Source organism: Ranitomeya imitator, chromosome 4, assembly GCF_032444005.1.
Source record: "Ranitomeya imitator isolate aRanImi1 chromosome 4, aRanImi1.pri, whole genome shotgun sequence".
NCBI classification, from domain to species: domain Eukaryota; kingdom Metazoa; phylum Chordata; class Amphibia; order Anura; family Dendrobatidae; genus Ranitomeya; species Ranitomeya imitator.
In genome coordinates, this window is record NC_091285.1 from 128,525,376 (window position 1) to 128,539,865 (window position 14,490).

Consider the following 14,490-nt stretch of genomic DNA (forward strand, 5'->3'; position numbering starts at 1 on the left):
ATTAAATCATTCTCGCTGGTTGACATGTGGAGGAAACTTCTGACTGCCTCAATGCCATCATAGTGTCGAATTGATGTATATAATGATTCTACGTCAAAAGTTACCAACCACATGTCAGCCTCAAGAGGTATGTCCGTTAGTTTGCGAAGTACATCACCAGTATCTTGGATATATGATGGAAGAGCTTCCACCATTGGTTTGAGATGAAAATCAAGAAATTTGTTGACCTGTTCACATAGTCCACCACCCCGTGAGACAATAGGACGCCCAGGAGGGTTGGTAGTGGACTTATGTATTTTGGGGAGCAGGTACAAGCACGGCGTGCGTGGTGTTTCAGGGACCAAACCCTACATAATCTCGTTGGATATTGTACCATTGTAGAACGCCTGCTCCACTAAATCTCTTAGTTGGTGTTGAAAGGTAGTTGTGGGATTAAAGGTCAGGCATTTATAGCAATTAGAGTTTTTCAATTGCCTTAACGCTTCCTTTTCATACATCATGGAGGGCCACAGTACAATACTTCCCCCTTTGTCAGAGGGTTTGATTACTACATCATCATCAAAAAGATGCAAGTCTTTCAAAGCTGTGAAATAATCAAAAGATGCCACAGGGGAAAATGTTAGTCCCATACTCAGTACGTCAATTTGATCTGCAGATAGCTCAATGTCAGACAGATTTATTACCTAGAGTTTAGAAGATTTATTGGAAGACCTCAGGCTCCTATGCTGATAAGGACTAAACCTGTGGCCACCTCCGCATTTGCCCCTATTATTGGAACCTCCTTTAAAGGAATGAGATCCAGATGTACTCTCCACCGAGGATAAAGATGAATTAGACGGGGCCCTCTGGAGAGACTGAGATTGCTGCCGTCTATAGACATTGTTATTCTGGTAATCATTCAAGTCTCCTTGGAACTTTTTAGTGTTTGTATCCTGGATCTCTTTGACCCAGTTGGTTAGAAGTTTATCAATATCACCCTTAAATGTCTCCATCTCAGTCAGAAGAAGAGTGTTAGTTAATTTTGTATGAAGGGTCTCAATCTCTCCCTCCAACGTCTCTAAAGTCTTTTTATTCATGCCAATGAGGATCTCCATGAGAGATCTAGAGCAGGTGGTGCATGCCTCCTCCCACCTGCTACGGAAGAACGAATCCTCTACAGGAAAAGAGGGTAGTATCCCGACTCTCAGACCCCGGGGTATCAAGCTCTTCAACAAGTAATTCTCAAGAGAGGCTTTGTTCCACCAAATACAGGCTCTTTTTTTTTTAATAAGAAATTTGAACGGAGACTTCCGGGAGGCGGAGCCTGTGAATGGCCGCTTCTTATCAGAGCTCCTGGTCCGAAGACGCAGTATTTCTATTATAGCGTCAGCTTCTCTAACTCAGAGGCCGGGATAAGGACCGGACAAGGGACACTTATTGCGGTCCCAGCTCTCCGGACTCCCCGGGAGTCACAAAGCGCAGTCAGCGCCACAAGCAGCACGGCGCGCTGCGCCGCTCTTTCCTGGCAACCAGAGGTCTGGAGCGGTGAAGAAGCCGGAGGTGAAGGGGTGCACAGCGCGCCATAAAAACAGCTTGAGAAGACTCATTGATCACCGCCGGGAGGAGGGTAAGAGCCATCGGTGAGGATCCGAGGCATCCCAGGATGGTGCGAGGCGTCAGTGGTGTGCAGGAGGATCGGCGCGGGAAGAGGAGGTGAGCCGGCGCCATCTTGCTGGAAAGCGCGCTGGCCATCGCCGCTTGCCGCTCATCGCTGGAGGGGAGAGGAGTGCATAGCTACAACTACAGCCGCTGTGACAAGGTGAGCGGCATAGGGGACATTCCCAGCACCCAGGCACAGGGGAAGCAACAGCGAGACTGGGAACAACCTAAAACCCACTTTATTAGAAAGCGCGCCAAAACCTCCACACTACTGGCCATACCTCATTGGGGACCCATAAAGGGTGACAAGCCATTGCAGGAGAAGGGGAGCTGAATCAGAAGGAAAGTGCAGCATTCTTGACCCCAGTCAATAATAACAACAACACTAACAGGGGGACAAGTGTGAGGAGAGACATCTCTGCAAGCTTGCAGAATAGTACACCTGGCAGTGGCGATAGTCTGCTGGGTGGTATGCACAACTGCGCCGCTCGGACCCTGTACTGGTTCCCATCATAGCTCTATATTGACTGAAGTGTATATATAACATCGTTGTGAAAGGCACTTTTATTTCTTCTGGCATAATAAGTGTAAAAGGCTTAACTGAAAGCCTACCTAGTGCAATAACTTAAAAAGACATCTAAATCTATCCCCTGATGTAACTACCACGCACAGCGATATCACTGACAACTTTACTAATATCCTCAGGCATCCATCTCATCATGGACAAATTTGTGGGTAAAAATGCCAAGCCTGGCAGAAGCTCCACACATAACCAGGCAGGCACATCTCCTGTATCACAAAATGCTGATATTAACACAGAAAACCCACAGTCAATCGCAACTGCTATTATAGAAAGGCTGATGCCTGAGATAGACAATCGCTTGGCAGCTTTCCAAACTTCATTGGACACAATAGTCTCACAAGTTAACACCCAGGGCGCACACATAGCAGAGGTAGAACAAAGAATATCAGACCTGGAGGACTCTACTGCGACACTCAAAGACAAACTAGATGACAAAGAAAAGGTCATTTCAGATCTTCTGGACAAAGTAGACGACCTTGAAAACAGGTCTCGTCGCAATAATTTGAGACTTATAGGCCTCCCAGAGTCTATTCCCCCCTCGGAGCTAGTAAAAATTACATCTGAGTGGCTGCCTAGAGCTCTTGGGGTATTACCAACTTCGGGCGTCATGGCTATTGAGAGAGCACATAGGCTGGGACCCCCGAGGGGGGGAGAAGGCGATAGACCACGTCCAGTCATCTTTAAAATCCTGGACTTTCAAGATAAAGTTCGCATCTTGGCAGCATTTAGGAAACAACGCACTCTGATGTATGAGAACCACAAACTACTATTGTTCCAGGACTACTCGGCTGCAATGGCAGCCAAACGTAAAGCCTTCAACCCTGCTTGTAAAATATTGGTGGATAAAAACATTCGCTTTAGCTTACAATATCCCTCGATTCTGCGTTTCATCATGGAGGGGAAAAAAATCTGTCCTTCAGTGACCCAGGAAAGGCTCTGGAATTCCTTCGGGAAGCACCCCGGGCTCACTCTAATTCTGACAATTCCTGAATAAGAAGAGCTGCTCTAATCTGTCATTATTAAGTGATATCGTGTTTATGCTAATACTCTTTTGCCCTTAAGCGGCATGTTTATGTTTATTTTTTATGTTATGCTCACTCTGAGGTTGAGTATATTTGTTAAAGTTATAGAGTTTAATTGGGGAAGGGAATTGGGGGGAGGGGCTCTGCTTACACATACTTAACTCTTGGGTCCTGGGAGATCTCACGCTCACTCGCTGGGATGGGTGGGGATCTCACTTACAACTTATGCAGGTAGGTCTGGCGGTCACCCGAAAAGGGATAGGTTAATGACTGACCAGGCAGGCACTAGAGACACCACCATCCACTCCTTACAATGGTGCTCATGGAATGTCAATGGAATGAACTCCCCAGTTAAAAGGAAAAAGGTTCTAAATTTTTTACAAAAACAAAACTTCCACATCATTTTCCTTCAGGAGACACATTGGATTAAGGGTAATCACCCCTCTCTGCTAAGTAGAAAATACACACTTTGTGCTGAGGCCTCATACACAAAAAAACAACGGGGAGTAGCTATACTAATATATAATGGCCTCAATTATGAGATACTTGACACTTTAGAAGACCCTCAAGGTAGATTCCTCCTGGTTAAAATTATGATTGAAGGAACATGTTTTAGTCTAGTCAACATATATGCCCCAAACACGCCTGAGGCTCAGTTTCAGGTTAAACTGAAGGAGAGGTTGGCGGGGTGGGATACGTCACGGTTGGTCATGGGAGGTGACTTTAATGAGGTAGCAGACATCTCTATGGATAGATCTAACCCTAAAGATGCTCATCGACTGGTGCAGGGAAGTGGTATCCAATCACTAATGGATCATTTTGATTTGATTGATATATGGAGATTACAACACCCCTTGGAGAGGGACTATTCCCACTACTCCCTTGTACATGATTCACACGCCAGGATTGACTGCTGGTTGTTACACGAGTCTTTGATACCCCTAGTAACACAGTCAAATGTACATAACATTCATATTTCAGATCATGCTCCGGTGACGTTTCAATCCAAACTAGCATCCCCAATCCATCAGGAAAAGAGGTGGCGCTTCCCGTCATACCTATACCAATCAGATGATTTTAAAAAATATTTGCAAATGTCATGGGGAGTATATTAATACAATAATCAGGTCCACTGTGAGGACACACACTTGTTTTGGATGGCCTCTAAGGCTGTGCTGAGGGGTCAAATTATTTCCTATGTTAGCCATAAAAAAAAGAAATTATAAAAAGAGCAAGGGAAACACAAAAATCAGTAACACAAGCCTACAAAGATTTTAAATTAAATAACACCCCACTGACAAAAGAAAAATTTTTGAGGGCAAAGGAGGAGGCGGATACTCTGGCCCATGAGATGGCTTTGTTCAATTTGGACTACCAAAAACAAAAATATTTTAAATGGGGTAACAAACCAGGGAAGGTGTTGGCATCTCTTACAAGGCCATATAGGAAACCAACGAGAATACATAAAATACAACAACGTAATGGCCACACTTTAATCAAAAATGAAGAGATAGTGGATGAGTTCCACTCTTTTTTCAGCGAGTTATATAGGTCAGAGGCAGGTGGAGGTAGTGGGGAATTCCTTAAGGACCACCTTGCTCCAACACTCACGGAGGAAGAGAGGGAAATCATTAACTCCCCAATAACACCCTCAGAAATCTTACAGACTATAACTAAACTTAAAGTATCCAAAGCACCAGGCCCAGACGGGTTCAGCAATGAACACTATAAGATCCTAGGTACATGTATAGCTCCCCACCTGAGTGAATTATTTTACAACATAGTTAGACTTGGTCACCTGCCAGACTGGTTTAATGAGGCGGTGGTTATTGTTCTTCCAAAACCAGGTAAAGACCACACTCAGGTTGAGGGATATAGACCTATCTCGTTATTAAATTCGGACTTTAAAATTTTCACAAAAATCCTGGCAGACAGACTACAGAAAATAATTCCAAAATTGATATCGCCACAACAAACTGGATTCATCCACGGGAAATCCATCACGTACAACATTAGGACAGCTGTGAGTACCATATCTTATAGTAGAGCACACAAACATATGAAAACTATTGTGGTAAGTCTCGACGCTGACAAGGCGTTTGATAGAGTAGCTTGGGATTATCTATATGATCTGCTATCATTCCGAGAGTTTGGCCCGTGGTTTTGTGAAGCGGTCAAATCAGTTTACAGACAGCCATTGTCCAGGATGTCCGTGAACAATGTTCTATCCAAACCCTTTGAGATTCAGCGGGGGACACGACAGGGATGCCCTTTGTCCCCACTTTTATTCAACATAGCATTAGACCCCTTCCTGAGAACACTACAGAACGAGGCAGCTTTTGAGGGGGTGAGGGTGGGAGCTACATCTGTAAAGATCTCAGCCTTTGCTGATGATGTTCTTTTATTCATTGCCAACCCGGAAAAAGCAATCCCGGCCATCATGCATACTCTAGAGAATTTTGGTAGATGCTCTGGATTCAAGGTTAATTACAGTAAATCTGAGGCCTTTGGCGGTTTTTTGATCCGGGAGGTTGGGAGATCCTACATTCCCATTTCACTGGTGCCAGGAATCTATCAAATACCTGGGGATACGGTTACCTGCAGACCCATCTATTTTATATAGAGCCAATTACAAACCACTAATCTCCTCCATAGTTAATCTTCTCCATTCTTGGAAACACTTCACACTGTCGTTCTCTGGTAGATGCCATTTAATTAAAATGATAGTTTTTCCTAAACTGCTATACACCTTTCAGACATTGCCCCTCCTCCTGACTCGATCAGATCTGAATTTGTTGAACTTCAACTTCCGAAAGTTCATTTGGGGGGTTAGGGGTAGATCACGCATAAGTCTTGCAAGATTACAGGCGACAAGATTGGAGGGTGGTGTTAACTTTCCTGATCTGGGAAGATATAACTTAGCGGCTAATCTCAGATATGCAATTGATTGGATTAGGGGTCTTACTCACTTCGCAAATGTTGAGTTGGAGCAACAACTCTACCCACACATCTCGCTACCGGCTTTATTACACTTAGGCGGGGAAGACCTCCCAGTGGGAATACATGATCACCCGTCACTATGGCAAACGCTGCAAACTTGACGACACTGCAGGAAGATTTGTAAGCTAAGGTATAACCTATCCCCCTTCCAGACCTTTTTGGGAAATCCGGGGTTTCTCAGGGGCTCTGTACCGTCTTTTTATAAGCTTTTGGCTTCCCAGGGATGCGGGCAAGTAGTAGACCTCTTGGATCTTAATTTCTCAATAATATCCTTTGAAATGGCGTCAAAACGATTCCCATTATTTAACAATAAACCGTTTTTATTTCTTCAGGCGCGTAGCTTGGTACAGAAATGTCAGCCATTGGGGGGGATAGTGGAGGGGAGGACCAATCTAGATGGGTTTATCCGAAATGCAAAATCTCACCCAGCTTCTATAAGCAACATTTATTCAATATTACGTAGAAAATGGGTGGGAGAAGGGAAAACTACGGGAGTGGCGAGGTGGCTAAGGGACATGCCATGCTTGGAGGTGAGTGATCTCTTTGAGGCTACCGTGACTCAAAGAAAGATTCTGCCATACAGCAGTTATACAGACATGGCACTTTTAATACTACATAGAGCCTATATCACACCTTGCCTGCAATCTAAGATGTCCCCATCCATCGTCTACCTATGCTCCAAATGCAAATCCCGTAATACTGACATATACCATCATTTATGGAGCTGCCCGCAAATTCGAGGACTATGGGGCGAGGTACATAAAGAATTGCAAAAAATTTATGGGGTGGGCTTCATACTCACTCCACAATGGGACATTTTTAATATCTTAGATGAGACGTCTCGCAAATTACCCAAACACATCAAGACAACACTTACGATTTGGGCTTCAGCAACTAGGAAAAGTATTTTGCACCAGTGGTTGAGTCCTTTGGTCCCTTCACTCCCTTTCATTCGCACAAAAATTCAGTTCATATTCAGAATGGAGTGGTTGGACGCACTGACCAACAAAGAAAAACAAGTAAGCAAATTCTTTTCCACATGGGCTACATTTATTCCACCGCTTCCTTTGGAGAATAGGGAGAAACTGAGAGCACAGTTTGAAAATACCCAATGGTATTTACTAGAGCGGATAGGTGGCAACTCACCAATTCCATGAGATACTCCAATGGTCGAGTGTACGCAGAGACTGGGGGTTCATGTTTTGGTTTATGTGGGGGAGGGAGGGTTTTGGGGATACAATAGTATTCAATACTGTTACATTATTGTATTTTCAACTTTGTAAATGTATGGTTTGTACTGTTTCAGAAAACTCTAATAAACAGATTAAAAAAAAATAAAAATAAATTTGAATGAATTTTTCAGCTCAGAAATGCTCCCATTTTCATTACCCACACTCTGCACATGTTCACCCTTGAATATAGTATCGATATTAGAGAGCCACAATTGGTCTCTGGCCTTAATGTCCATGGTCAAAGAGCTGTGAAAACACAGAAAATCAGTCAAATACCCAAAATTGTTTAGACCAACAAGTATTACCGGTGTATCTCCAAAATAACATAAACCAAAAGAAAAGGGAGTTACAAACCAAAAAGTAAAATTTTGAAAAATTTATTGATAACCGTTTAAAACGACAAAATATTTATTACATAAAAAAAGGGGAATGAAACAAGGCAGAGTGAACTCAAGGCAAACCATATAATTAGTAAAGTTGCATGATTTAGTTAAAAAAGAATAAGTTAAATGCAGCAAATATAAAGCACAGATGCATCAGCAAGCCCTGGATTATATAGGAAAAAAGTTTTTCATAACGTGAGCATAAAGCTGACTATAAGATATGTTTACATGAGCAAGTATAATGTATAAGTAAGTAAATAAATAGGTGGCCCCTAGATATAAAAAATATATGAATATTGCGCAATGTGCTAATTAACCCCTTCATGACCTTGGGATTTTTCATTTTTCCGTGTTCGTTTTTCACTCCCCTCCTTCCCAGAGCCATAACTTTTTTATTTTTCCGTGAATTTGGCCATGTGAGGGCTTATTTTTTGCGGGACGAGTTGTACTTTTGAACAACATCATTGGTTTTAGCATGTCTTGTACTAGAAAACAAGAAAAAAATTCCAAGTGCGGTGAAATTGCAAAAAAAGTGCAATCCCACACTTGTTTTTTGTTTGGCTTTTTTGCTAGGTTCACTAAATGCTAAAACTGACTTGCCATTATGATTCTCCAGGTCAGTACGAGTTCATAGACACCTAACATCACTAGGTTATTTTTTAACTAAGTGGTGAAAAAAAATTCCAAACTTTGCTAAAAAAAAAAAAAAAAGAAAAATTGCGCCATTTTCTGATACTCGTAGCGTCTCCATTTTTCGTGATCTGGGGTCGGTTGAGGGCTTATTTTTTGTGTGCCGAGATGACGTTTTTAATGATAGCATTTCGGTGCAGATACGTTCTTTTGATCGCCCGTTATTGCATTTTAATGCAATGTCGCGGCGACCAAAAAACCGTAATTCTGGTGTTTCGAATTTTCGGGTTAATGCTTTTTTTTAATTGATAGATTGGGCGATTCTGAGCGCGACGATACCAAATATGTGTAGATTTGATATTTTTTTATTGATTTATTTTGATTGGGGCGAAAGGGGGGTGATTTAAACTTTTATAATTTTTTTATTTTTTTAACATTTTTTTCAACTTTTTTTTTTTACTTTTGCCATGCTTCAATAGCCTCCATGGGAGGCTAGAAGCAGGGACAACGCGATCGGCTCTGCTACATAGCAGCGATCTGCTGATCGCTGCTATGTAGCAGAAATGCAGGTGTGCTGTGAGCGCCGGACCACAGGGTGGCGCTCACAGCCACCGCTGATCAGTAACCATAGAGGTCTCTAGGACCTCTATGGTTACCATCCAGACGCATCGCCGACCCCCGATCATGTGACGGCGGTCGGCGATGACGTCATTTCCGGCCGCCCGGCCGGAAGCGGTAGTTAAATGCCGCTGTCTGCGTTTGACAGCGGCATTTAACTAGTTAATAGGTGCAGGCAGATCGCGATTCTGCCCGCGCCTATTACGGGCACATGTCAGCTGTTCAAAACAGCTGACATGTCCCGGCTTTGGTGTGGGCTCACCGCGGAGCCCTGCATCAAAGCAGGGGATCTGACCTTGGACGTACTATCCCGTCCAAGGTGAGATCGGGGTTAAGATCTATACTGGGAGGTAGTAAATCCTGATAAAGTGCCAGTGCATATTAGATTATATTAGGTATAGAAACGCATATAGGGAACCTCATAGTATTTGCTAAGATGGTAGTAGCATTGTGTTATTACCTGCTGACGAATGGATTGCCAGGAGAGGGATGGCCCCGATGCACGTTTCGCAACGTAGCTTCTTCCTGGGGGTCGTGGTAGTGAGGGGAGTACAGTGCCAGCCATATATATGCGGCGAAGATTATGGCGCTGGCATCCATCGAGTACACTGCAGGAAGCGGCGGGCCCGGCGTCCCACGTCATCAAGTCCCGCCCAACTCCGACGCGTCAGGAATGGTGGGGAGCAGTATGACGCTGAGGGATGCTGAGGGATGCATTGCCGTGGCAACCCAGAGAGGCCGATGAGCGCAAGCGCACTACGCAGCAAATAAGGAGCACAGATCAGACGCTGATGAAGGAATACAGAGGGAACACTAAGTGTGAGTAATGGGCTATGTGAAGCGGGGAGAGTGAGCCAGTACTAAACTCAATGTGATTGTGTGAAAGGGGAGATGTGAAAAAAATATATAAATGCACATACATGCAAAGATAATAATGATTAATAATGAAACAATGATACAGTGTGACGCATAATAATAAGAAATAATTATAATGCATAGCATATGATAATATTAAATACTGTGATAAACAAGAGTGTTATAATAATAACATAATCAGTGTAGACGATTTCCATATAAAGAATGTAGTTCATGGAGAGAATCCTCTTCATAAGTACATAAATGAGGCCTGAACGGACCACGTCGTGAGAAGGAGGTAGAAATACAGCAACTGGTCAGTGCACATATCGAGCTGCAGAGCGTATATAACTGGAATAGAGACAACACAAAATTAAAATCCATCAAAGGTATGTGTAACAAACAAGTGTTACAAAAATGAAAATTAAAACAATATAATATGCACGCATAGACATGCATATGGATATACATATACATGTGAACAGATATGAAGAAATAAAATTACTTGGATGAAGTAACAGGGAAATAGGAGCACCGTAAAAATCCCAAATGGTTATCTAGAGAAAGGGAGCAAAACTCATAACTTCTTTTAAGCCATTAGGTTGAAGTGAGCCTATTCTAGAGATCCACTTAGTTTCTAATTGGGCCAATTTGGTTTTCACTTCACCACCTCTTGAGTCCTTGAAAATTCTGTCAATGCCGGTTATCCTCAATAGGTTAGGATCACAATTATGGACAGATTTGAAATGCCGTGGTATTGGCTTCAGAAGTGTCAGATCACTAACCTCACACACATTAGATATGTCTCGGACATGCTCCCGAGTCCGTATTTTGAGCTGTCTGGTAGTCATTCCTATATAGAATGTGGCATGATATATCACATGGTCAGTGCCACTTGTGATATTGTGAATGATTAGAAAGACCTTACCCTGTGTGTCTTTGAATTCAAGGGTCCTATCCATATTCCTACAGGCCAGACATGTCTTGCAGGGAAAGAATCCCCATTTTGGTCCTCTGGATTCAAGGAAATTATGTGTGGTAGTACCCTTATATTGGCTATGAACCAACATATCCTTTAAACTTTGAGATCTCCTATACTTGATTGTAGGAGTCACGGGGATACTTCTTGCCAGTACAGGATCATTCATAATGATAGGCCAAAATTTGGAGAGGGCCTGTCTCATGGGTTTCCACTTTTCATTGTACGCCGATATAAACCTCACTGTGGTGGATGCTGGCTATTGTTTTTTAAATTTCAGTAACTCAGATCTTGGTTTGCTGCACGCCTTGGACCAGCCCTGATGAATAACCCAATTGGAATACCCCCTCTGTGCAAACCGTTGAGCTAGTTCGGAAGACTGTGTCTGAAAAGATGACTCGGTAGAGCAAATTCTTTTGGTTCTTAAAAACTGCCCATATGGGATACTGTCTTTCAAAGGCCTAGGGTGTGAGGAGGTAGCACGTAGTACTGAGTTGACAGATGTTTCCTTCCTAAAAACCTCAGTATTCAGGAATCCATCTTTACCTTTAAAGATTTTCGTGTCTAAAAAATCAATGCTTGTTTGACTGTACTTGCAAGTCAATTTGATATTCAAGACATTGTCATTTAGAAGTTGGATGAAGGATATTAGATCATTCTCAGAGCCCTGCCAGATGACAAAAATGTCATCAATAAATCGCATCCATGTACACACTTTTTCAATCAGGGGGATGGTGTTAGTTAGAAAGATGGTACGCTCCCATCATCCCAAGAATAGATTTGCATATGAGGGTGCAAATGCAGCCCCCATAGCAGTCCCCTGTAGTTGGAGGTAGAGGATTTCCTTAAAGATGAAGAAATTATGCGTAAGGGCGTATTCCAATAGTGTAAGGAGAAATTCAATTAAATCATTCTTTCTTATTATTATGTGTCACACTGTATCATTGTTTCATTATTAATCATTATTGTCTTTGTATGTATGTGCATTTATATATTTTTTTCACATCTCCCCTTTCACACAATCACATTGAGTTTAGTACTGGCTCACTCTCCCCGCTTCACATAGTCCATTACTCACACTTAGTGTTCCCTCTGTATTCCTTCATCAGCGTCTGATCGGTTGCTCCTTATTTGCTGCGTAGTGCGCTTGCGCTCATTGGCCTCTCTGGGTTGCCACGGCAACACATCCCTCAGCGTCATCCTGCTCCCCACCTCTCCTGACGCGTCGGAGTTGGGCGGGACTTGATGACGTGGGACGCCGGACCCGCCGCTTCCTGCAGAGTGCTCGATGGACGACAGCGCCATAATCATCGCCGCATATATAAGGCTGGCACTGTACTCCCCTCACTACCACGACCCCCAGGAAGAAGCTACGTTGCGAAACGCGCGTCGGGGCCATCCCTCTCCTGGCAATCCATTCGTCAGCAGGTAATAACACAATGCTACTACCATCTTAGCAAATACTATGAGGTTCCCTATATGCATTTCTATACCTAATATAATCTAATATGCACTGGCACTTTATCAGGATTTACTACCTCCCGGTATAGATCTTAATTAGCACATTGCACAATATTCATATATTTTTTATATCTAGGGGCCACCTATTTATTTACTTACTTATACATTATATGTTGTGAATTCTGTGGCTGAATTCACTCCTGTGGTCACAAGTGGTACTGCAGCTTCTGAGCTTCCTCCCTCAGGTGTTCTGGTGAGCTCGTTGGCTGCTTTGTTATTTAACTCCACCTGATTCTGTCTTCCTTGCTCCTTGTCAATGTTCCAGTGTTGGATCTGAGCTTCTGGATCTTTCCTGTGGCCTGCTGCTCTGCTTAGATAAGTGCTTTTTGCTTTTGTTGCTACTTTGTCTGTCCAGCTTGTCATTTCGTTTTGCTGGAAGCTCTGAGACGCAAAGGGTGTACCGCCGTGCCGTTAGTTCGGCACGGTGGGTCTTGTTGCCCCCTTTGCATGGTTTTTTGCTTTAGGGTTTTTTGTAGACTGCAAAGTTCTCTTTGCTATCCTCGCTCTATCTAGAATATCGGGCCTCACTTTGCTGAATCTATTTCATCCCTACGTTTGTCTTTTCATCTTGCTAACAGTCATTATATGTGGGGGGGCTGCCTTTTTCCTTTGGGGTATTTCTCTGAGGCAAGTCAGGCTTGTTTTTCTATCTTCAGGCTAGTCAGCTCCTCAGGCTGTGCCGAGTTGCATAGGTAGTGTCAGGCGCAATCCACAGCTGCCTTTAGTTGTGTTTAGGTTAGGTTCAGTTATTGCGGTCTACAGAGATTCCACGTCTCAGAGCTCATTCTATTGTTTTTGGGTTATTGTCAGATCACTGTATGTGCTCTGATTGCTGGCACACTGTGTCACTGGATTGCCTACATAACAGTACAAGGAGCCAACCTAATGATTCTCAATAGAGGGAAAAAAGAAGTTCTGACATCATTTTTTTTTCTCAGCTCTGTGTTCAGTCTTTTTTTTCCCCTAGACATTTGGGTGTTTCAGGACACAGGTGTGGACATGGATATTCAGGGTCTGTGCTCTTCAATGGATAATCTCGTTACACATGTACAAAGGATTCAAGATACTATTGATCAGAAATCTATGTTAGAACCAATAATTCATATTCCTGATTTGTTTTTTGGTGATAGAACTAAGTTTCTTAATTTCAAAAATAATTGTAAGCTATTTCTGGCCTTGAAACCTCATTCTTCTGGTAATCCTATTCAACAGGTTTTGATTATTATTTCTTTTTTGCGCGGCGACCCTCAGGACTGGGCATTTTCTCTTGCGCCAGGAGACCCTGCATTGAGTAATGTCAATGCGTTTTTCCTGGCGCACGGATTACTTTACGATGAGCCTAATTCAGTGGATCAGGCTGAGAAAAATTTGCTGGCTTTGTGCCAGGGTCAGGATGATATAGAAGTATATTGTCAGAAATTTAGGAAGTGGTCGGTACTCACTCTGTGGAATGAATCTGCGCTGGCAGCTTTGTTCAGAAAGGGTCTCTCTGAAGCCCTTAAGGATGTCATGGTGGGTTTTCCTATGCCTGCTGGTTTGAATGAGTCTATGTCTTTGGCCATTCAGATCGGTCGACGCTTGCGCGAGCGTAAATCTGTGCACCATTTGGCGGTATTGTCTAAGATTAAACCTGAGCCTATGCAGTGCGATAGGACTATGACCAGAGTTGAACGGCAAGAAAACAGACGTCTGAATGGTCTGTGTTTCTACTGTGGTGATTCCACTCATGCTATTTCTGATTGTCCTAAGCGCACTAAGCGGTTCGATAGGTCTGCCGTCATTGGTACTGTACAATCCAAATTCCTTTTGTCCATTACCTTGATATGCTCTTTGTCATCGTATTCTGTCATGGCGTTTGTGGATTCAGGCGCTGCCCTGAATCTGATGGATTTGGATTATGCTAAACGTTGTGGGTTTTTCTTGGAGCCTTTGCGGTGTCCTATTCCGTTGAGAGGAATTGATGCTACACCTTTGGCCAAGAATAAACCTCAGTACTGGACCCAGCTGACCATGTGCATGGCTCCTGCAC